The sequence below is a fragment of the Ornithorhynchus anatinus genome, chromosome 2 (assembly GCF_004115215.2).
Source record: "Ornithorhynchus anatinus isolate Pmale09 chromosome 2, mOrnAna1.pri.v4, whole genome shotgun sequence".
Taxonomy (NCBI): domain Eukaryota; kingdom Metazoa; phylum Chordata; class Mammalia; order Monotremata; family Ornithorhynchidae; genus Ornithorhynchus; species Ornithorhynchus anatinus.
Window position 1 is genome coordinate 152,335,033 of NC_041729.1, and position 23,555 is coordinate 152,358,587.

The window sequence follows — 23,555 nt, forward strand, 5'->3', positions numbered from 1 at the left end:
GCCCCGCATGGGACCTGATTACCCTGTATCTGCCCCGGCGCTTACAACGGTGCTATGCACATAGTAAGAACTTAACATATACCAACATCATCATCACTAGGTCATGCCGCTTCTCCTTTTTTGATTTCTCCTGCTGAGATAAAACCTTAATGCTTCAGTCACGTCGACGCTGAGGCATCCTGCTTTGAAGGTAAAAAAGCCAGTGCGTCTAGGAACGTAGATAAGGGTATGTGTTTAAACAGTTGGCAACTGCCAGAACGTTTTCAGTTTTAAATACGTACTGAGAAGACCGAGAAAAAACAAGTTTTTGCTCTAACCACAGACTATTACTGTTCAACTCTTGCAGGAGTGTTATACCATCTAAGTGACCCCAGAAGCATGTCTTCCTTCAATTCCACCACAAAGACGTGTATCTTTGTTTTGTCTCAAAGTTCGATAAACGCCAACAAATTGTTTTTGTTTTGTCGCCTATTTCTAGGGGAGGATGTGTGAGCCTCTGATTTTATTTTCACCGCATCAAACGTAATTCTTCCTGATTAGGGTCTTTGATACTAAAACCGGCTTTTGTGCATAAAAAAGTAAACAAAAATTTGGCCCAACTAGATTTTAATTCAGGAATTTTTGTAACAGTGACTTTTTCATTAATCCAATAGCAAAACACTCTAATATCTAGACATCTTGAATTATGAAGAATATTTTCAACAGGAAGACAAACAATTACATTACCTTTAGTCTGGCCCTTTGATCAAAGGTTTCCTTTCACCTTTGAGCAGGAACATTTCAGTTTAGATTAGCAATCATAGAAGGCCTATTACCTTTTTAATTAAGCTTACAACATCTCTGTCCACGCTGTGAAGTAACAAAAATAACTAGATGCATTTTGAATGGGAAAATGTAACCCAGAATATATTCTACTCAACAAAGCAGTAATTTGGGAGGGGACATGAAATATTTTTTGAGAATTTGACGTTTATGGATCAGGCTTATTTTGATTAGGAGGTGATTAGTTTGGTTTTACTTTTCAAATATTCTTGGGCTTATATTAAGAACTCAAGGTCTTCTCACGTGTAGTCTAATTTTACTTTTATTGTATCCCTGTGAGGTGGGGGAATGTGCCTACAAACTCTACTGCATTGTACTCTTCTGAGCACTTAGTCCAGTGCTCTGCCCATAGTGAGCGCTCAATAAATACCATTGATTGATTTGTACGGGGGTCAAGGTTAAAACTGTGACAACTGGAACAAACACTCACGCTTCTTTACTCCCAGCCACGAAACCCCACAGCCTTGAGTTGAAAGTGTTTTTCTTGCCCCCATTTGAAGTTGGGGAAGTTGATCTTCCTAAAGGACCAGGGATTTAAGCAAACAAATCTCCAGTTACAGAATTAGAGGTAATAATAATAATTATGGTATTTAATTAAGCGCTAAGTGCCAAGTATTGAACTAAACAGAAGCAGCGTGGCTCAGTGGAAAGAGCACGGGCTTTGGCGTCAGAGGTCATGGGTTTGAATCCCTGCTCGGCCACTTGTCAGCTGTGTGACTTTGGGCAAGTCACTTCACTTCTCGGTGCCTCAGTTACCTCATCTGTAAAATGGGGATGAAGACTGTGAGCCCCACGTGAGACAACCTGATTCCCCTGTGTCTACCCCAGCGCTTAGAACAGTGCTCGGCACATAGTAAGCGCTTAACAAATACCAACATTTTTTTTGAAACGATGTGGATACAAGCAAATTGGGTTGGACACAGTCCCTGTCCCACGTGGGGCTCATGGTCTCAATCCCCATTTTACAGATGAGGTAACTGAGACACAGAGAAGTGAAGGGAATTTTCCAAGGTCACACAGCAGAAAAGTGGTGGAGCGGAGATTATATCCAGGTCCTCTGACTTCCAGGCAGAGAAGCAGCGTGTTTTAGTGGAAAGAGCACGGGTTTGGGAGTCAGAGGTCATGGGTTCTAATCCCCACTCTGCCACCTGTCTGATGCGTGACCTTGGGCAAGTCACTTAACTTCTCCGTGCCTCAGTTCTCTCATCTGTCAAATGGGATGAAGACTGTGGGCCCCACGTGGGACAACGTGATTACCTTGTATCTCCCCCAGTACTTAGAACAGTGCTTGGTACATAGTAAGTGCTTAACAAATACTACCATTACTATTATTACTATGCTCGCCCCACTAACTAGGCTATGCTGAGTCTCCACTCCTAGGGTCCTAGATCCAGCTTCAGAGCTTCCCTATTCCTATTTCAAGTATTGCTCTTAACCGTGTTTAAAGTTTTCATGTGTCTGCTGCTTGAGAAACTGAGACCCCCCAGTTGTTCTCTATACCTATTCCTCATCTGTAAAATGGGAAAGTAAATACCTCTTCTCCCTTCTACTTAGACTGTGAGCCCCATTTGGGACTGGGTCTGTGTCTAACTTGATGATAATCTTGTGCTTAGCCCAGCACTTAAAATAATGCTTGGCACAAAGGAAGCGTTTATTAATAATAATAATAATGTTGGTATTTGTTAAGTGCTTACTATGTGCCGAGCACTGTTTTAAGTGCTAGGGTAGATAGAGGGTAATCAAGTTGTCTCAAGTGAGCCTCACAGTCTTCATCCCCATTTTACAGATGAGGTACCTGAGGTACCGAGAAGTGAAGTGACTTGCCCAAAGTCACACAGCTGACAGGTGGTGGGGCCGAGATTAGAACCCATGACCTCTGACTCCTAAGCCCGGACTCTTTCCATTGAGCCACGCTGCTTAACAAATACCGCCATTACTACTGCAGTGTTAATAGCATCAGCGGCAAGGGCGGTCTAGGAAAGTAAAAAGAAGCTCAGGATAAAAACACTCAGAGAAGATCCCCTACTATGGAATTGATCTCAGTACCCTAATAATGTATAACTGTGGTCTTTCTAAGCCCTCACTATAGGCCAAGCACTATGTCTTATTCAGTCTGTCAATCATATTTCCGCTCTTTCCACTGGGCCACACAACCTATAAAGAGTCACTAGATCACAGGATCCACAGCCCGAACCGTCAGCCAGGGCTTACCAGCCACACGGCTAATTACACTAGGGGAAATTCTGAAGTACTACCTCAAGGACCAGTGGAGATAAATGCTAGCTACCACCCTGCATGGGAGAGAGTCAAGGGTGGAGACTCATTTAGTGAGAGGAAGGAGGTAATGGTAAACCACTTCTGTATTTTTACCTAGAAAACTCTATGGATACGCTACCGGAACGACTGCAGATGGCAGTGAGGCGATCTGGGAGAGATGTTGGATGCGACTCAACTGCATAAAACAACAACAGCCACAGAGAGAGTGTTTCAAAACCCTTAGTGCCAACAGCCACTGAAGAACAGCTCAGCCTAAGCTACTTTCTCTCTTTCTCTCTGTCTACACGTTCTGTGTTAGGATAAAAAGAGAACCATTTGGGGTTCAGAGTTAAAGTGCTCCCCAAGCCCCAAGCTTTATATATAAAATCATTATTTGTCACTCTAATATACCTCATCATTCTGAAAGTGAAATAAACACAAAGACGTTTTCAGCATTAGGAAGAAAAACTTTCCAATTTTTGGTTTGAAGACTCCTCTGGGCAATTTTCCACTCTGCTCATCTTCCGTAGAAACTCAGATTCAGTAGTGTCCATGTCTCCATAAGAAAGCACTGTATGTTCATTTGAGCTGGGAACATCATTATTTTTCAGGATGATTGGTGATTAACAAATGCATTATTTCATCAGTCTATATTATAAAACATCCAAAGGCTCATGATCTACTGAGTTCTGTATATAGCAAGCTAAACCGAGTTAGCCAAAGGCATTATTGTCAAATCAATAGAACACCGGGTCAAAATGGAATTGTATTTCCAGATTTTCACATGGATCACTGGCCAGACTTTCCTTAGCAAAGTGAAGGGGGAAAAAACTGGAGCAAAAATCAGGAGAATATGGGTTCTCTGCTTTGGCTATTTGAATTGTTGCTCCAATTCTCTGCTCATTTTGCTGGAAAGTCCTAGCTAGCTTTTAACTCTTTTATACTCAGGTTTCCTTTCTCCAAGTGGGTAATTGGGTAATAGTTTTGCTACTTTCCTAATAGGGAAGTTTTTAGGACTAATGAAGTGACCCCAGATGCTCATCCCTAGCAATTATTGAGTTCTTTGAGCTAATATCGCTCAAGATCATCTTTGACAAGTCTAATAATAAATGAATAATAAATGAATAATTATGGTACTTGTTAAGCGCTTACTATGTGCCAGGCACTGTACTAAGTGCTGGGGTGGCTACAGGCAAAGCAGGTTGGACACAGTTCCTGTCCCACATGGGGCTCATAGCCTCAATCTCCATTTTACAGGTGAGGCAACTGGCCCGTGCCCTATTTACACGGCTATATTGCTTCTCACCCACTTCTAACTCTGCCCAGGGTATTAGCAGCACAAGAAATATGAGTTCTGCAAGCTAGCTACCCTTAAGAGTTTGGCCCACTTCCAATTTTTCATAGTATGTCACACACATGAGAAGCCAGCTTCCTACTGATTTTGGCCAACTCCAGCAGATTAAGCAGGTCAGGGAATGACAACGACATTTGGGTCCTTTGGGGATTGGTTTTATAGTTTCGCTCATGTTTACGCTGGACAATCGATACCTGCAGAGTGAATGGGTACAATTTAGCATGGTTCTTTTCAAGCGATAAGGTTCTCCATTAATCATTTCCCTCTCAGAAAAGGACACAGGATCTCTGAGAAGAAAGAAAACAAAAGGACAGGCTGTGTGTTCCAGCACTTTGACTGAAGTGGGTCCTGTGAGATGTTAAGAAATCTGAGTCATCCGGCCCAACTTCTTTATTGAGCTTTTAACAAATCATATCGATGGTATGAGAAAGTCCATTAGGTCAAAGGCGGGGACCAGGTTAAGTCTAACACAAATCAATGGCAACAACCTCCTCGAAATACTTTTCAAGCCCACAACTGTTCTGGGTATCTATTATAAATCCAGTTCAGACATAAGGTCTTTATTTTTCCAAAGTTTGGTTGGGTTTTTTTGCTAAATGTAACAGGAATGTGCTTCCTTTGTGTTGTCCACATCATTCCTGTTGGACATTTGCTGGTCACATTGGAAAGCCACAGGAAGAAGAAAAAAGGGCCTGAAAAACTTGAGAGGGATGAACCATTTCCAACTCATAGGCTGTTTTAATTAAAAAGTGAAAGGGATAGTTAGGCGGGAAGTAAAACTCTATCCGTCAGAATAATAATGTGGAATGAGATTGGTGCTGTGGTGTAAAAATAGATGGCTAAGGGGAGACTAAGAAAGATTTCTTTGTATTCCAGCCTCACTCCTGAATCCCTCCACTTTCATGCACTGCTGCTTTAAGGGATAGAGAGAGGGGAACTATCAGGTCTGTGATTTCTGAAAACTTCCCAGGACTTCATCTGAGGCTATCAAAGAGCAATGACACATTAAGAATGGGTGGAAGATTTATTGTAAAAAAGCATCCTCGAAAAGTCCACCAGAACAGCCAGACCTATCATGCAATATCAAACACATACCATAAAAGAACAAAAATGCAATGGTTCCTAAAGTGATCTCGAGTCAATTCACTTTCCTAAAGTTAATCATACATTGATTAGGTTTTTGTTGTCACTAAATAAAATAATAGTTGTTCCTCAACCACTGCAAGTGCCAAATGGAAAGAACAGATATAAAACAAGTCATAGAATTAAAATTCATTTGCATAATTCTTGGTATTTTCTCTTCCTGCTATTTTGGGGGTTTATGTGGGGAAGGGTTACTCTTCATTGTTTTTCTCAGCGAATTTATAGGTTCACATTATCCAAATGCCAAGAACAAGTGGTTTTAAGCATTTTTACACACAGGTGATTTTTTTTATTGTGCAGTAGCTTGAAGATGGGGTAGTTATGTCTAATACAGTGCCCTGCACACAGTAAACACTCAGTAAATACGATTGACTGATTGATTGATTACAAGTGGATGAGTAGGTGGGTTTGCTGTAAGGGAGAGTGGAAACCAGGTGGTGGCAGGAAATGCAGCATCGCTTAGTGGGAAGACGCTTAGTACAGTGTTTGTAAATCAATACAATTATTTATTTATTCATAGTAACATCTGTCTCCCCCTTTAAACTGTAAGCCCGTTATGGGAGGGAACGTGTCTGCTAGTTCTGTTGTACTCTTCCAACCACTTAGCATGGTGCTCTGCACATTGTAAGAGCTCAATAAATACGATTAATTGATTGAATGGCACAGAGTAAGCAGTTCAAAGATGTCATTATTAAAAGAGTGCAGTTAAGTAAAGAAGAACCAGTTAGGGGGAAAGATTAAAACCCATTATCATGAAGCTTCATTTGATCTAAACAAGAATAGAGAGCTGCCAAAGAGTCTTAAGGAAAAGAATGGTTGTCAGATTTATGATAAGTACAGTGCTAAGTGCTTAGTACAGTTCTCTGCAACCACTGATTGATTGATAGATTGAGAAAAATAACCCTTGCTGTGTAGGCAGTAAAGCTTAGATTGGGGAGAAATTGGAGGCAGGAGGGTCAGCATGATGGATGATATTTTGGATGGCAGTAGTGTTGTTTGTAGTGATTAACAAAAAGAAAAGAGACCAACAAGACATCAAAGGGTTATTAAAAGAAAGAATGAGTTCAACCAACAAGAAAACCACCTGCCCAAAGGAGAGCAGAGTTCTGGGTACTGAAGTATTTCAAATAAAAAAAATGACCTTGTCTGTGGAGAGCCCACAGAAAGGCAATCGATGATGCTTGAAAGTGGAAAGAACACATTCAGTGGACAGGCAAGTGAATCTTGTTAACTATATAGGAAATGCCAAATTAGTTTCAGAAGATGGTATTGTAACATTTAAATAATGAATTAGTTAATTAATTGTTAAATAAGTAAAAATTTCAATTGTTAATTAAATAATAATTTAATGAATAATTAAGTAAAATCAGTTAAATAATTGCGGAGCAAGAGGATATAATGAGATTAAATAGGTTTGAGATCATCTCAGGAATGTCAACAGGAAAAAAGAAGAGCCATTTAAGCAAAGGCTTAAGACAATCGACTGCACAAAGATATTCAGGTAAAATACTAATTTTTAAAGGGATTTCTTTGCCTAGATGTTGTAAGAACCTACTGGATAAAATAAAAGGAAAGATGGATGTCTCTGGTTTTCTTTGAAACTGGAGAAAAAACTGACAAAATGCAGATTAATGATCAAATTTATCATGTAAGACACAGCCATTAGGATTATTATTATTACATGTCATTTGAGGAATTTGAAAAGAGTGATTGCATGTGGGATGTGATTGTGGGAGGAGAACCCAATATCAAATGAGTGAGAAATAAAGTGAAAAAAGCAAATGAAAGCCAAAATAAAGACAAGTGAAATAGGGAAAGAATAAGTGAAATGCTTAGACACAGAAATGATAATTCTTCAAGTAGCTTGACCTAAATGGAGTACCATTTCTTGTTGCCAATAGCTATTACAAATATTTATGTTTAATAAATCTCTAGACTGTAATCTCAATATGCAGGGAACATGCCTGCCATCTCTGTTGTACTGTACTTCCCCAAGTGCTTAGTACAGTTCTCTGCACATAGTAAGTGCTCAATAAATACCATTGACGATGATGTTGGTAAAACTACGTTAAGTTTCAGAACCTTTAGAGTTTTCATTGACTTTTGGATAGAGACATCAAAAAGAAATATAATCTCCAGACTCTTCTGCACTTACTGAATGAGCGGTTAACATAAATCACGAATGGTGGGGGGCTCTGTTGCTTCAGACAAATCTTTACATAATCTATTCCGAGTGAAATACATTTTCAATCCAGTAACTGCCCAGTGGGGGACTGGGGTTTCAACTGAAATTGATTATGTGAGACGGGCACTGTGTCTGACCTGATTAAATTGTATCTATCCCAGGTCTTAGAATAATGCTAGACACAAAGTAAATACTTAACAAATAGCTAAATTATTATTATTGCTATTGTTATGGTAAAATGAACCTCTACTACTACTAACATAGCATTTGTTAAATGCTTACTGTGTGTCAAGCATTGTTCTAAGCACTTGGGTGGACACAAGCTAATCAGGTTGGATACAGCCCCTGTGCTTCCTGGGGCGCACAGTCTTAGTCCCCATTTTACCGATGAGATAACAGAAGCACGAAGAAATTAAATGATTCAGCCAAGGTCAGACTGCAGACTCGTGGTAGAGTCAGGATTAGAACCCAGGTCCTTTGGACTCTTAGGCCTATGCTCTATCCCCTAGGCCATGCTGCTTTGGCACTGCCTGTAATTTTTTAACTAAGATTATTTCAGAACCATGACAGGAGGTCTGATTTCTCTTTACGAGTTATTTCATTTGAAATGTCAGTAGTTGTTACTTCCAAATTCTCCCCCACAAAAGGATTGGGTGCTTCAAACATACTGAGAGATATTAAGAGGGGCCTCTCCTCTGTGTTCCAGCACAGAACTGCTAGCAGGCAGCTCTGGCCAACCTAATGTCCTGTTGGAGGTATTTGAGGATCAATTGGTCAATCAGTTAGAACAATTTATCAAGTACTTATTGTGTGCAGTGCACTCTAGTAGGTCCTTAAGAGGACACGATGGAGTTAGTAGATGCTATCCTTGCCTGCCAGGAGTTCACGGTCTACTGGGAGACAGATGCTAAATTACAGGTAGTGGAAGCTGTAGTTTAAAGATGTTTATATATGTGCTCTGAGGGGGAGGGGGTGGGTGAGAACCTTAGTATTTGGGCCTTGAAGATTCAAGTGGCTAAGTGACACAGTAGGGAGGGATGAGAGGGGGGAGATGAAAGATCAGTCAGGGAAGGCTTCCTGGAAGAGATGTAATTTTAGGAGGGATTTGAAGATGGAGAGAGCAGTGATTGCCAGATGTGAAGAAGGGAAGGCCGGGGATTGAGGGGAGGGCCAGGAGGGGCAGGCAGTTCCAGTCAGGGGGAAGGGTGTGAGGAAGAAGTTGACAGGGATGCATGGAAACAATGTGGTGTAGTGGCTAGAGCAGGTGCCTGGGAGTCAGAAGTTCTGCCATTTGTCTGCTGTGAGGCCTTGGACAAGTCACTTCACTTCTCTGGGCCTCAGTTACATCATCTGTCAAATGGGGATGAAGTTGTATGAGCCCCATGAAGGACAGAGACTATGTCCAATCCAATTTGCTTATATCCACCGCAGGGCTTAGTACAGTGCCTGGCACCTAGCAAGCGTTTAAAAAATACCACAATACAGGGGACAGGAAGATGGGCACGTAGGGGAGACAGAGGGAGGGACTTTAAGGATTAACAAATGGAGGGTGACTAAAGAAATTAAATAAATAAGATGCTTGGACTGACCCAAATGGGGTATTGTGAATTAATTGAGGAAGGCTTCCTGGAGGAGTGAGAGTTTTACAGGGTTTTGCAGATGGGGAGAGAGGAAGCCTGCTGGTTTTGGAGGGCGAGGGAGAGTGAGCAATAACGTACCGGCTGAGGTTAAAGATGCCAGTTTCTCCTGGACCCCTCACTGCTGTCGGAAAAGCAGCATCCATAACCCCTGACACAAAGGGGTTGAGAAGCTGTGTGGCCGAGTGGCTAGGGCCCGGCCCTGGGTGTCAGTAGGACCTGGGTTTTAATCCTGGCTCTAGCATTTGTCTGCTGTGTGATACCGGACAAGTCTCATCAGTTCTTGTTACCTCAGTTACCTACCTCATCTGTAAACTGGAGATTAAGAGCCACCTTGTGGGACATGGACTGGTTCATTCATTCTTTCAATTGTATTTATTGAACACTTACGGTGTGCAGAGCGCTGTACTAAGTGCTCGGAAAGTACGTTTCAGCAACAAAGGCAATCCCTACCCAACAACGGGCTCACAATCTAGAAGGGGGGAGACCGACAACAAATCAAAACAAAACAAAACAAGTGGACAGGCATCAATAGCATAATGCTAGTCAGGTCCAACCTGACTAGCTTTTAATCTCAACAAGTGCTTAGCACAGTGCCTGGCACACAGTAAGCACTTGCCAAATACCATGAAAAAAAAGCAAAACCTGTGACTGAGTCTCCCCCTCAGCAGATGGCAAAGTCACTGAGCATTTGAATTTGTACCCTTTATTCACCTCACCGCACTTTCAAATCCCAGCTTGGCCACTTGTCAGCTGTGTGACTTTGGGCAAGTCACTTAACTTCTCGGTGCCTCAGTTTCCTCATCTGTAAAATGGGGATTAAGACTGTGAGCCCCACGTGGGGCAACCTGATTCCCCTGTGTCTACGCCAGCACTTAGAACAGTGCTCGGCACATAGTAAGTGCTTAACAAATACCAACATTATTAAGTGCATATCTGTCATATATTTTAATGTCTGTCTCTCTCTCTAGACTGTAAACTCATTGTGTGTAGGGAATGTGTCTGTTATACTGTTTTATTGTACCCTCCCAAGTGCTTAGTACAGTGCTCTGCACAAAATAAGCACTCAATAAATATGATTGATTGGTTGATTACAATAGAACAGATTTGGTAGACATATTCCCTGTCCACAACAAACTTACAGTCTAGAGGGGGAGACAGACATTAGGGAAGCAGCATGGCTTAGTGGAAAGAGCAGGACTTGGGAGTCAGAGGACATAGGTTCTAATCCCAGCTCTGCCACTTGTCTGCTGTGTGACCTTGGGCAAGTCACTTAACTTCTCTGTGCCTCAGTAATCTCACCTGTAAAATGGAGATTAAAAGTGTGAGCCCCAGGTGGGACAAGCTGATTACCCTGTTATCAACACCAGTGCTTAGAACAGTGCTTGGCACAGAGTAAGTGCTTAACAAATACCATATTAATAATAATATAAATAAATGAAATTATAGAAATGCATAATCCCTTGAGGCTGAGGGAGGGGTGAATAAAGGGTGCAGCTCCAAGTGCAAGGGTGACGCAGAGGGAGTGGGAGAAGAGGAAATGAAGGCCAAGTTATTGAAGGCCGGTCGGAGGAGATGTGCTTTTAATAAGGCTTTGAAGCTGGGCAGAGTGATGGTCTGTTGGATATGAAGAGGGAGGGTGTTCCAAGCCAAAGGCAGGACATGGGCAAGATATTAACAGTGAGATAGATGAGATCAAGGTACAGTGAGTAAACCGGTGTTGAGATAATTTTCAAATTTGGAAATTCTGTTTCATTATACTAGATCTTGAAATCCTAGGATCTCAGATTTGGAAGTTGAGTAATTAGTCTCATCCAACCCGTTGCCTTGCTCTTTGACTTTGAAGACAAAGGGAATATGACCAGTTTCTCAGAGGTAGAATGCTTATTTGTATGATCAATTACCTGGCAAGAATAGGTCCAGATGCATTTCTTTGAGAGTTACGTCAGTGGTTCTCAGTTTCGTCTTTATTAAGCTACCAGTGATTGAGACTCGTTGAATTGAAGTAAATAACTGGAGTTACTTTTGGCAAGAGAACGTCTACCAAGACCAGTTTATGCAGATGATATACTGGTCCTGAGCCAGGCACATATTTTAATCATTTAAAGAAACCACACTAGTCTAAAGACATGCCTGGGCAAAGGACCAATTGACATAAATTAAAGATCATTTTGCAGATATGACTGTATAAGATTACCAGGGAATCCAATTTAAATGATCTGTGCATTGACTTCACTGGAGAAATTGGAGATTATTGTGCAGACTCCACTGTATAAGATTACGAAGGGATCATATTTAAATTATCTGTGATTTTGCCAGCGTCCAGTAAAGTAGTCAACAATTCCCTTCAGACCTTCCTCCTCCCCAGTCTTACCCCTCCCCTTCGACATTCTAACCTCCTGGCTCCTAACTTGGTTGACTTTAGTTTCATCTATTTTTGTAACTACTCTTCATGTAGTCGAAATGAATATTTTACTTTGGGAATTATATTTAGTTCCTCTGAATTTCTTTGATGTGGAAGGAGCCAGGTATTGTCTTGATTTGGGAATTTACAGAGTGATTCCACAATAGATGGAATGGGCCATTGTTTACCGTTAAAAGTGTTTCTTCAGATATTCTTTTTTAATTCTTTGTTGCAACTGGGCTCTTCTTAGTCTAGTGAGAGTTCTTGAGGGCTACATTTCATTCCTTCCTCCAAATGGTCATTCAGGTAAATCAACCCACATCATAATTTTTTTAAAAAAGGGGGAAAAAAGAGTTCAGAGATAGATTTGGGAACAAACTATCCTCATTTCAGTCACCAAAATTAACTCTCATGTAGTTTATATAAAGATATATTACAGGGAAGAATGTCATTTACATTTGTGGAAAATGAAATGCATTTTGGGGAAATGTCCATGTAAATAGCTTGGAGGCTTTAATCGCATATGGTTACTCGTTGGAATATTTTCCAGAGAACACAGATTGACAGCACAACCCATGCTCCTCCACCCAGAAATAAATGAAAACACATATATATACACACACATACATATATATATATATATATATACATATATATATATATATATCCCACAATGGCATGTGGCTTTGGATCCCTGAGGCTTAAACTTTGGGCTTGGAAGACTTTTTTGCGTTACTTTATTTTAGATATCCCTAAACACATGTTACAGATGACGCCACGAGTAAAGTTCCCATCCAAAGATAAGCATTCTCTAATTAGTTCTGTCAGTCAAAACATATGAAATCTATGTATTCCATAACTTCTGGCTAAAGTATTGTGTTCAGTGCAGTTATCTAAATAATTCAAGCTTGTCCTGGAAGTGTGCTTTGCTCTGTCACCCACAGTAAGAATTCAGACAAAATTTTCCAAAGTCTCCAGGAAAGAGTAGAGAAAATCAGACTGCTATTCCCAGATCTTCCTAGTACACTGAGACAAGGAGGTAAAGCCCAATATGAAATTTACATAAGCCATGAGTGAAGGGGGGAAGTGGGGAGGGGAGGGGGGGAAAGGGTTATCAGTGCAAGGATGCATTTCAGTGTGAAATTAGAGTAGGCATTAGTGTCCAAGAGCCTGGCAGGTTTTCTTCCTGGAACATTAAGCGATCCTCAGCATTAAAGGTCACGTTTGTAGCTTAGGAAGCCAATTGCTATTTGCTTCCTTTTGTGGCGATAGAACCGACAAAATAGTTGTGAGATGGTGACTGAGGGAATGAGTTCTGAAGAATAAAAGGAAAAGGGAGGGAATAAAAGAGGTTGGTAAGCTTTAAAATACACTCTTCTAACGTTCATCTTGGAATACCGAGCTAGTGGCCTTTCTCCTCCCATTCTGGAGCACAAAAGTGAAAGATTTCTACACATATTGAAAATGGAACAGCAGAGTCAATAGGGTGTGATTGAAGTGGGCCAGATGTAAATTTGAAGTTTCCCATGTCTTTTTTCATATTTTACTACTGCTTGCTCCTTCCTTGCACTGATTTATCTCTATTAAAAACCGACCTCCAACCCAACACTTTGTTTTATCCCATCCCCTCAAGGAAAATCATAAGTTTTTAATGGGCTCAAAAGCACTCCAGCTTTTGTTATGCTAATATAGAGCACTATAATTCTTATCTATTTATAGGAATGTCTTGTCTTTCTGAAATCCAGCTAAAATGAAAGTACCAACGATCATGCATTATAAATCTCTAGTGATTAGACACAGAGGACTGAGAATCGAGTCATTTCCCACCTCCACCTCCCTCACTGTGGGATACGGACCAAATTATTTTACTTTCCTGTGTCAGTCTATCATGAGAATACATATTTAGTTTTCTAGGTACAATCAACCATCAGCACTAAGGAGAGGTACCGTTGCCGTCCACTCAGTGGGGCAACTTTTCTAAAATATAAATAATTCCCCGAGTCTTCATTAGATGACTTTACTAGGCCTGGCAAAATCCAAAGAGAGAATCCCAAAGAGAAAATTAGGGGTAATGAAACAGGATTAGATGACTAAATTTGATCTTGGTTTCTAAGTCATGAACGTTACACCATGGCACTCCTCTGATTTCTATGACAAGCGATACAACCCTAAGCAAATCAGTTTCACTTTGCAAGTGAGACCTTGTATTAGAAGTGCATTCAAACACTTCCATTTTGTAATTCAAGGAAATCTCCAAAGGAATCAGGAAGAGTGCTTGCAACTTCCCTTTCAAATAGGAATACCTTCTCAATGACTAGAAAAATCAATAAGCAGCTAAGACTAAATCCCCTATTGTTGGGGGGAAAAATCAGAATGCTGACTTAACCAGTATTAGCAAAATGCCAATAAGGCTTAGGAGAAAAGGGTGACTTGGAAGTGAAGCATAAAGACTCAAGTCTTTAATAGTCAAGGAGTGACAAGTTCTTTGATGTCTTCCCTTTTAAAACATTAAATAGGTCCTTACTTTGTCCTCATGACTACGTTTTTTTCTTAAAGTTCTTATTTCCGGCCAGGCAGGTTTAGAGACCTGAATGAATTTCAAGGATGAAGTCAATTTTATGTATTTTGAAATAATTTCCCAATTTGGTATAAGGACCGAGTACCATAATTTAGAAAAATAATATAGTGACTATCTTAACTTCTCCCCCAAGTAATGCTCCTCTGTAAAAACAGAGGAATTATATTCACAGGCTCAGGCTAATTAACTCTTCCTTAGACAGGTGTTGAGAGAATGATTTACTTAAGAAGATTAGAGTCTTTTTCTTTGCTCAAACATCCTCCTGACAAACACCCTAAAATCACCCTAAGAATAATTCCATTAAAACAGGGTCTCAAATATTTTTCTAAAATAGAGTGGCTTTGGGAGAAACAGCTTTTAACCTAAGTATTTAGGCAGCACTAGTCACTGACGGAACACATTTTTAAGGGGAAGATTTTAAAGAGCTTGTAAGCACTAATCTAATGATTCCGATTTGAGGAACGAGTAAAGTGAGGTGGGGAAAGGTTAAGTGCCCAATTCATGCCAATTCAGGAACCATTTTACCCAGCATAGAGAGAAAAACAAAGTTGATTTTATCTGTTTTGATTCATGGAAATGAAAAGATTTCTCTTAAGATGGTAAACTACTTGAGGACATGGATCACGTCTTCTACCTCTATCAGAGTGTCCTAAACTCCTGATACATTTCTCTACACCCACTAGGCACTCAATAAATACTATGATTTGGTTGATAGAAATACTGGTAAAAAAATGAGATTACTTTGTGCAGAGTACTGGACTAATCAAATAGAGATATTATTATGTTTATACCTTCTACATTGGTTACCAGCTAAAATAATTTTATCTTTGCTAGTCCATCTCTTCCAAGGAACTAGATTTCTTTACTGTGTCATGGTCTAGTGGAGAGAGCACGGGCTGGGAGTCAACAGGACCTGGGTTCTAATCCCGACTCTGCCATTCATCCGCTGTGGGACTCTGGGGCAGTCACTTCACTTCTCTGTGCCTTAGTTACCTCATCTGTAAAATGGGGATTAAGACTTTGAGCCCCATGTGAGGTAGCTTGAATCTTCCTCAGTGCTTAAAACAGTGTTTTTGACACATAGTAAGTGCTTAGCAAATGCCATCATCAACATTGTTATTTGAAACACCACTGCCAGGGATAGTTATTCAATTCTATAACCCGTTTGAAAGGGGAAAACCAAGGCACCTAGAAGAACAGGTGAAGGAAACCAAAAGACACAGAAAAGGTAATGTTTGCAAAGGGCAAACCTTTTACTTGAGGGTAATTTTTTTGTCTATTTGAGGCTGAACTCTGAACCCAACAAGGTTAACTAGAAGCAACAGTTTATGATTGGATCAACATCCTTCGAATCAAATCCTCCTGCAACTGGCTCTAAACCCATGCTAGGGGCTTAAATGCCAGCGGCTCTGACTGACCAACAGGCACCATCTTAAACTTGTCCATTTCCCCCATAATACTGATAATGATAATAACTGTAGTATTTAAGTGCTTACTATGAGCCAAGCACCATGGTAAACGCTGGGAGAGATACGATATAATCAGATCAGATGCAGTCCCTGTCACAGATGAGGCTCACAGGCTGAGGAGGAAGTATTTACTAAGCATTTTAGGAAACTGAAGCCCAGAAAAATGAAGTGACTTGCTAACAGCTTGGCTCAGTGGAAAGAGCCCGGGCTTGGGAGTCAGAGGTCGTGGGTTCGAATCCTGGATCTGCCACTTGTCAGCTGTGTGACTGTGGGCAAGTCACTTCACTTCTCTGGGCCTCAGTTCCCTCATCTGTAAAATGGGGATGAAGACTGTGAGCCTCACGTGGGGCAACGTGATTACCTTGCACCCCTCCAGTGCTTAGAACAGTGGGCTGCACATAGTAAATGCTTAACAAATGCCAACATTATTACTATTATTATTAAATATTCATATTGATGTCCAACTCCCCCTCTTGACTGTAACCTTGTTATGGGCAGGGAAGGTGTCTGCCAATTCTGTTGCACTGTACTCTCCCAAGTGTTTATTACAATGCTGTGCACATAGTAAGCACACAACAAATACATCTGATTGAATGAATGATTGAAGGTGATGCATCAGGCAAGTGGTTGAGCCAGAATGAGAATCCACATCTCCTGACTTACAGTCCTGTCCTCTGCCTAGTAGATTATGTTATCCAATCTCTCCACATCCTGTCCTCTCTCCTCACAGCTGTTCCGAAGGGCTTCATAGAGTCCTGAGTCCAGGCTCGTGGAAGTCTGGAAAGGAGATGAAGAGGGTGGCCAATTATCAAGTGGCAGCTGCCAAAAGTATCAATGAAATACCCTTGAGAAGATGCTTAGCTACTAAGCTCAGCCTTTTTCAGTCCTAGTAGTAGTAATCACTTAACTTCTCTAGGCCTCAGTTCCCTCATCTGTAAAATGGGGATGAAGACTGTGAGCCCCACATGGGACAACCTGATCACCCTTTATGCCCCCCAACACTTAGAACAGTGCTTTGCTCATAGTAAGCGCTTAACAAATACCAACATCACTATTATTATTATTAATACTACTACTGAGGAGCAGCATGGCTTAGCGGAAAGAGCAAGGGCTTGGGAGTCACAGGAAGTGGGTTCTAATCCCGGCTCCGCCATTTGTCTGCTGTGTGATCCTTGGGCAAGTCAATTCACTTCTCTGTGCCTCAGTTACCTCACCTGTAAAATGAGGATTAAGACTGTGAGCCCCACGTGGGACAACCTGATTACCCTGCATCTACCCCAGTGCTTAGAATAGTGCTTGGCACATAGTAAGCGCTTAACAAATACCAGTATGATTATTATAATAATAATAATAGTGCACTTGTTAGGTTCTAATCCCGGCTCTGCCACATGTCTGCTGTGTGACCCTAGGCAAGTCACTTAACTTCTCCGTGCCTCAGTTACCTCATCTATAAAATGGGGATGAGTGTGAGTTCTATGTGGGACAGAGACTGTGTCCATCCTGAATAACGTGTACCTACCCCAGTACTTAGAACAGTGCTTGGCGCATAGTAAGTGCTTAACCGAGACCACAGTTATTATTACTGTTATCATCATCATCTCCACCAGGTAATTCCACACCTCTGGGAAACTCTTCCAACTCATCATCCAAAGTCCTAGAGACGGTCATTCAAGAATTGCTGTACACAAATGACTGTTTCCAGAGCCATGTACCCAAGCAGAATCACCAAGGAATTATGGGATTAAAGTACAACTGAAGAAAACCAAGGTGATGCATCAGCCTACACAAGAGACGCCATGCATGCAACCTAAATAGAGCTGAATGGTCTTGCAGAATTCTGTTACCTGGGCAGCACACTGAGCTATAATGCAGTCGTAGACCTGGAGAGAGACGGAGAAGCTAATCGGCAAGGCTAGCACATGCTTTGGGAGACTGTATCAGATGCCAGGACAAACTAAAGGTCTATAGACCTGAAATACCATCCAATTTTTTCTATAGCTGTGAAACCTGGACCCCAAACTAGTGCAACATCTGACTCCTTGAGGAGTTCCATCGACATCACTTATAGGCTAAGTTAAATATCAAGCTGCAGGACGGGACCCCCAGGGATGAAGTTCTGGAATGAAGTCAGCCTTCTAACATAGCAGCGGAGCTCACCTTAACTCGGCTGTGTGGGTGTGATTCATGAAGAGAATGAGCAGCGCCAGGATACCCAAACAACAGCTGTACAGAGAGCTGAAACTGAAAAACCAAAAGCAAGGAGAGCAGAGGAAATGTTTTAAGGACATGATAAGGCAAAGTCTCAGACAACACCCCAACCCTGCTGAAAACTAGAAGTCAGTTGCCAAGGATGCACTAACATGGACCCTGCCATCAAGAATGGAATTCCTCTTTTCTGAGCAAAAGTCTTCTAAGGAATGAAAGGCAAAGAGATAAAAGTGAAAACAGTACCAGGGACTGTAAACATCAAACATGAAAGCACAATAAGAGGCAGCATTTTCATTTGAATAATGTGGCCAGGGACGAGGGTCTCTCATTGGCCTTTTCGCACGCAAACACCTTTCCACTTCATCAGTGAAATTCATTATCAGTGCGGCCCTCTTCGAATAAGAAAGACAACAATATATACAGCAGTAGTAATGGGGTAGTAATAATAGTAAAGATATTTATTGAGAATCAACTGAATATGATAATAATAGTAATAATAATAATTGTGCTGTTTGTTAAATACTATGTGCCAGGAACTGTATTAAGTACTAGGGTAGATAATAATAATAATCATGGCATTTATTAAGTGCTTACTATGTGCAAAGCACTGTTCCAAGCACTGGGGGAGGGGGATACGAGGTGATCAGGTTGTCCCACATGGGGCTCACAGTCAATCCCCATTTTACAGAAGATAAGGGGCAGAGCCGGGATTAGAACTCAGGTCCTTCTGACTCCCGGGCCTGTGCTGTCTGGCTAGACAAGGTCTAGATACAAAGGAGTGAGGTGGAACCCTAGAAGTATCCCACACCGCCTATTTTCCGTTAAGTTAAGGAAAGCTGATCATTCATTCAATCAATCGTATTTATCGAGCACTTACTGTGCGCACAGCCTGTACTAAGCGTTTAATCCCCACGCTTCTGATGTATGAAATAAAACCAGTCCCGCTCCCTCCCTGGTTGCTCCACTTCCTCGCCCTCTCCCTCTCCTGAAGTTTCCTCCCTAGCCCGGTGCTATTTTTTAATTAGCACCAACATGGCTGGGTTTCAGCAGGAATTTTGCTGCTGCTGCTGGTACCTAGTGATCCTGGCTTCTCCAGTTGCAAATGCTGGGAGAAGGGCCGGGCCGCTGGGGAATGGAGGGAGAATCGGAGGCAACAGAAGACTGGAGAGAGGAGAACCCAATCCAATCGAAAGCCGAGGAAGGGAAGGTCTAAGATAACGGGGCAGGCTTAGGACACAGGGGGCAAGGGGTGAGTTAGGGGTGTGGAGGATACATTAGGGTCCAAGAAGGACAGGGTTACTTCATGACATTCACAATAATGGAAATTTGAGGAATAGTCACTTGGAGCTCTGTTAAGAATAACTCAAATCCCCCAACTACTTAGTCCAATAAACTGTGTTCCATAGTATGGCAGTGTGGCTTAATAGAGAGAGCGCAGGCCTTGGGGTCAGAGACCTAAGTTCCAACCCCACTCTGCCACTTGTCTGCTGGGTGACCTTGGACAAGTCACTTCACTTCTCTGTGCCACAAGTCCCTCATCTGTCAAATGGGGATTACGACTGGGAGCCCCATGTGAGACAACTTGATTACCTTGTATCTCCCCCAGCGCTTGGAACAGTGTTTGGCCCAGAGTAGGTGCTTAACAAATACCATCATTATTATTATTATTCACTTCTCTGTGCCCCAGTTTCCTCCACTGTAAACTAGGGGGTTTAATACCTACTTAGACTCGGAGCCTGGTGAAAGCAGGGGATGGGGTTCAACCCGATTATCTTCTATCTACCCTAAGTTTAGTAGCGCTTGGCACCGTACTAAGAGCTGGGGTGGACACAAGCAACTTGGTTTGGACACAGTCCCCGTCCCACATGGGGCTCACAGTCTCAAGCCCCATTTTCCAGATGAGGTAACTGAGGCACTTTGGTTTACGGGGCTTAAAAATACCAGTTATCATTGTTATTAGAGTTTAATTAAAAGATTAGAGTTATTATTATTAGAGTTAATTGTTATTAGAGTTTAATTAAATTAATTTAATTAAAACCCAGCCCGCACGTCGCTCCTCTAGTGCCAACCTACCCATTGTACCTTGATCTTGTCTATCTCGCCACCAATCTTTCACCCACATCCTGCCTCTGGTCTGAGCACTCCCTCCCTCTTCATATCCTACCTTCCTTAACTTCTATTTTTAACCACTCAATCTCCAAGGGCTCCTTCCCCTCTGCCTTCAAACATGCCCACGTCTCCCCCATCCTAAAAAAACCCGCTCTTGACCCCACTTCCCCCTCCAGTTATCGTCCTATCTCCCTACTACCCTTCCTTTCCAAAATCCTAGAACGAGGCATCTACAATCGATGCCTAGAATTCCTTAACTCCCATTCTCTCCTAGACCCCCTCCAATCTGGCTTCCGTCCCCTCCACTCTACCGAGACTGCTCTCTCTAAGGTCACCCATGACCTCCTTCTTGCCAAATCCAGTGGCTCCTACTCCATTCTGATCCTCCTTGACCTCTCTGCTGCCTTTGACACTGTCGACCATCCCCTCCTCCTCCATACCTTATCTCACCTTGGCTTCACGGACTCTGTCCTCTCCTGGTTCTCCTCTTACCTCTCTGGCCAATCATTCTCGGTCTCCTTCGCTGGAGCCTCCTCCCCCTCCCATCCTTTAACTGTTGGAGTTCCTCAAGGGTCAGTTCTTGGCCCTCTTCTGTTCTCCATTTACACTCACTCCCTCGGTGAACTCATTCGCTCTCACGGCTTTGACTACCATCTCTACGCAGATGACACGCAGATCTACATCTCCGCCCCGTCCTCTCCCCCTCCCTTCAGGCTCGCATCTCCTCCTGCCTCCAGGACGTCTCCACCTGGATGTCGGCCCGCCACCTAAAACTCAACATGAGCAAGACTGAGCTCCTCATCTTCCTTCCCAAACCCGGTCCTCTCCCAGACTTCTCTATCACCGTGGATGGCACGACCATCCTTCCCGTCTCTCAGGCCCGCAATCTCGGTGTCATCCTTGACTCGTCCCTCTCGTTCACCCCACACATCCTATCCGTTACCAAGACCTGCCGGTTTCACCTCTACAGCATCGCCAAGATCCGCCCTTTCCTCTCCACCCAAACGGCTACCTTACTATTACGGGGTCTCGTTATATCCCGGCTAGACTACTGTGTCAGCCTTCTCTCTGACCTCCCTTTCTCCTCTCTCGCCCCGCTCCGGTCTATTCTTCACTCCGCTGCCCGGCTCATCTTCCTGCAGAAACGATCTGGGACTGTCACTCCCCTTCTTAAACAACTCCAGTGGTTGCCTATCGACCTCCACTCCAAACAAAAACTCCTCACTCTAGGCTTCAAGGCTCTCCATCACCTTGCCCCTTCCTACCTCTCCTCCCTTCTCTCTTTCAACCGCCCACCCCGCACGCTCCGCTCCTCTGCCGCCCACCTCCTCACCGTCCCTCGGTCTCGCCCATCCCGCCGTCGACCCCTGGGTCACGTCCTCCCGCGGTCCTGGAACGCCCTCCCTCCTCACCTCCGCCAAACTGATTCTCTTTCCCTCTTCAAAACCCTACTTAAAACTCACCTCCTCCAAGAGGCGTTCCCAGACTGAGCTCCTCTTCCCCCTCTACTCCCTCTGCCATCCCCCTTTACCTCTCCGCAGCTAAAGCCTCATTTTCCCCTTTTCCCTCTGCTCCTCCACCTCTCCCTTCCCATCCCCACAGCACTGTACTCGTCCGCTCAACTGTATATATCTTCATCACCCTATTTATTTTGTTAATGAAATGTACATCGCCTTGATTCTATTTAGTTGCCATTGTTTTTACGAGATGTTCTTCCCCTTGACGCTGTTTAGTGCCATTGTTCTTGTCTGTCCGTCTCCCCCGATTAGACTGTAAGCCCGTCAAACGGCAGGGACTGTTTCTATCTGTTGCCGACTTGTTCATCCCAAGCGCTTAGTACAGTGCTCTGCACATAGTAAGCGCTCAATAAATACTATTGAATGAATGAATGAATATCCGACAGACAATGAAGCTTCTCTCCTTCAAAGCCTTATGGGAAGCCCATCTCCTCCAGGAGGCCTTCCCTGACTAATTTAATTAATTAACTTAATTAAAAGACAAAATATAAACTTGCAATAGTGTGAAAAATGTCAGTGTTGTAACGTTACTGAGAAAACGGAGCTTGTATTTTTTTTTCCAATAAATATGTATAAAGTCACACTGCCATCTATGGGAAAAAGGAATAATAGGCTGGATATACTTTCCAATTGTTATTCGATGAAAACTAGAAAATCATGTTATTAGGCTATTCGGATATTAGCACAACAATAATCTCCCTCGTTTTCCTAGTCAGAATTACCCAATTTCCATTCCCGGTATCAGAGATGTAATCCGAATGACGATCGCTGCATTTTTCAAGTTTACGAAGCTTGCTCAGTGCACTGGTATGTGGTCTGTACGTATTTAATAAGTAAATAGAGATCTGAGTGATAACTGCAGGTTTTATAATTCAGGGTTTTCCAATTCCACTACCTCCACCATTATTATTAGGGTTTTGATTTTGAATAGTGGATTTCAAGATGAATCATCTAATGCTCAATAGACACAAAGGGGACAAAGCGCGGGCCTGGCAGTCAGAAGGAACTGGCTTCTAGTGCCAGCTCTGCCACTTGTCTACTTTATGACCTTGGGCTTCACTTCTCTGGGCCTCACTTGCCTTATCTGTAAAATGGGGATTAAGACTGTGAGCTCCAGGTGGAACAGAGGCTGTGTCCATCCTGATTAATTTGATTAAGTGCTGATGCCCGAATTATCTTTCTACAGAAACCTTCTGGGCACATCACCCCGCTCCTCAAAAATCTCCAGTGGTTGCCTATTAACCTTTGCGTGAAACAAAAACTCCTCACTCTTGGGTTCAAGGCTCTCCATCACCTTGCCCCCTCCTACCTCACCTCCCTTCTCTCCTTCTCCAGCGCAGCCCGTACACGGCGCTCCTCTGCCGCTCACCTCCTCACTGTCCCCCGTTCTCGCATGTCCCGCCGACGACCCCCGGCCCACGTCCTACCTCTGGCCTGGAATGCCCTCCCTCCTCACATCCACTCATCGCACTTCCCTCCTTCAAAGCCCTACTGAAGGCTTACCTCCTCCAAGAGGCCTTCCCAGACTAAGCCCCACTTTTCCTCAGCTCCGCCCCCCCCCCAAATCACCCCGACTCATTCCCTTTGCTCTATCCCCACTCCCGGCCCCACAACACTTGTGTATATATGCACATACCTATCATTGTAATTATATTAATGCCTGTTTTACTTGTTCTGATGTGTTTATATGTCTCTATTTATATTGATGCTATTGATGCCTGTTTACTTGTTTTGCTGTGTGTCTCCCCCCTTCTAGACCGTGAGCCCACTGTGGGCAGGGACTGTCTTTGTTGCTGAATTGTACTTTCCGAGTGCTTTAGTACAGTGCTCTGCACATAGTAAGTGCTCAATAAATACGATTGAATGACTGATG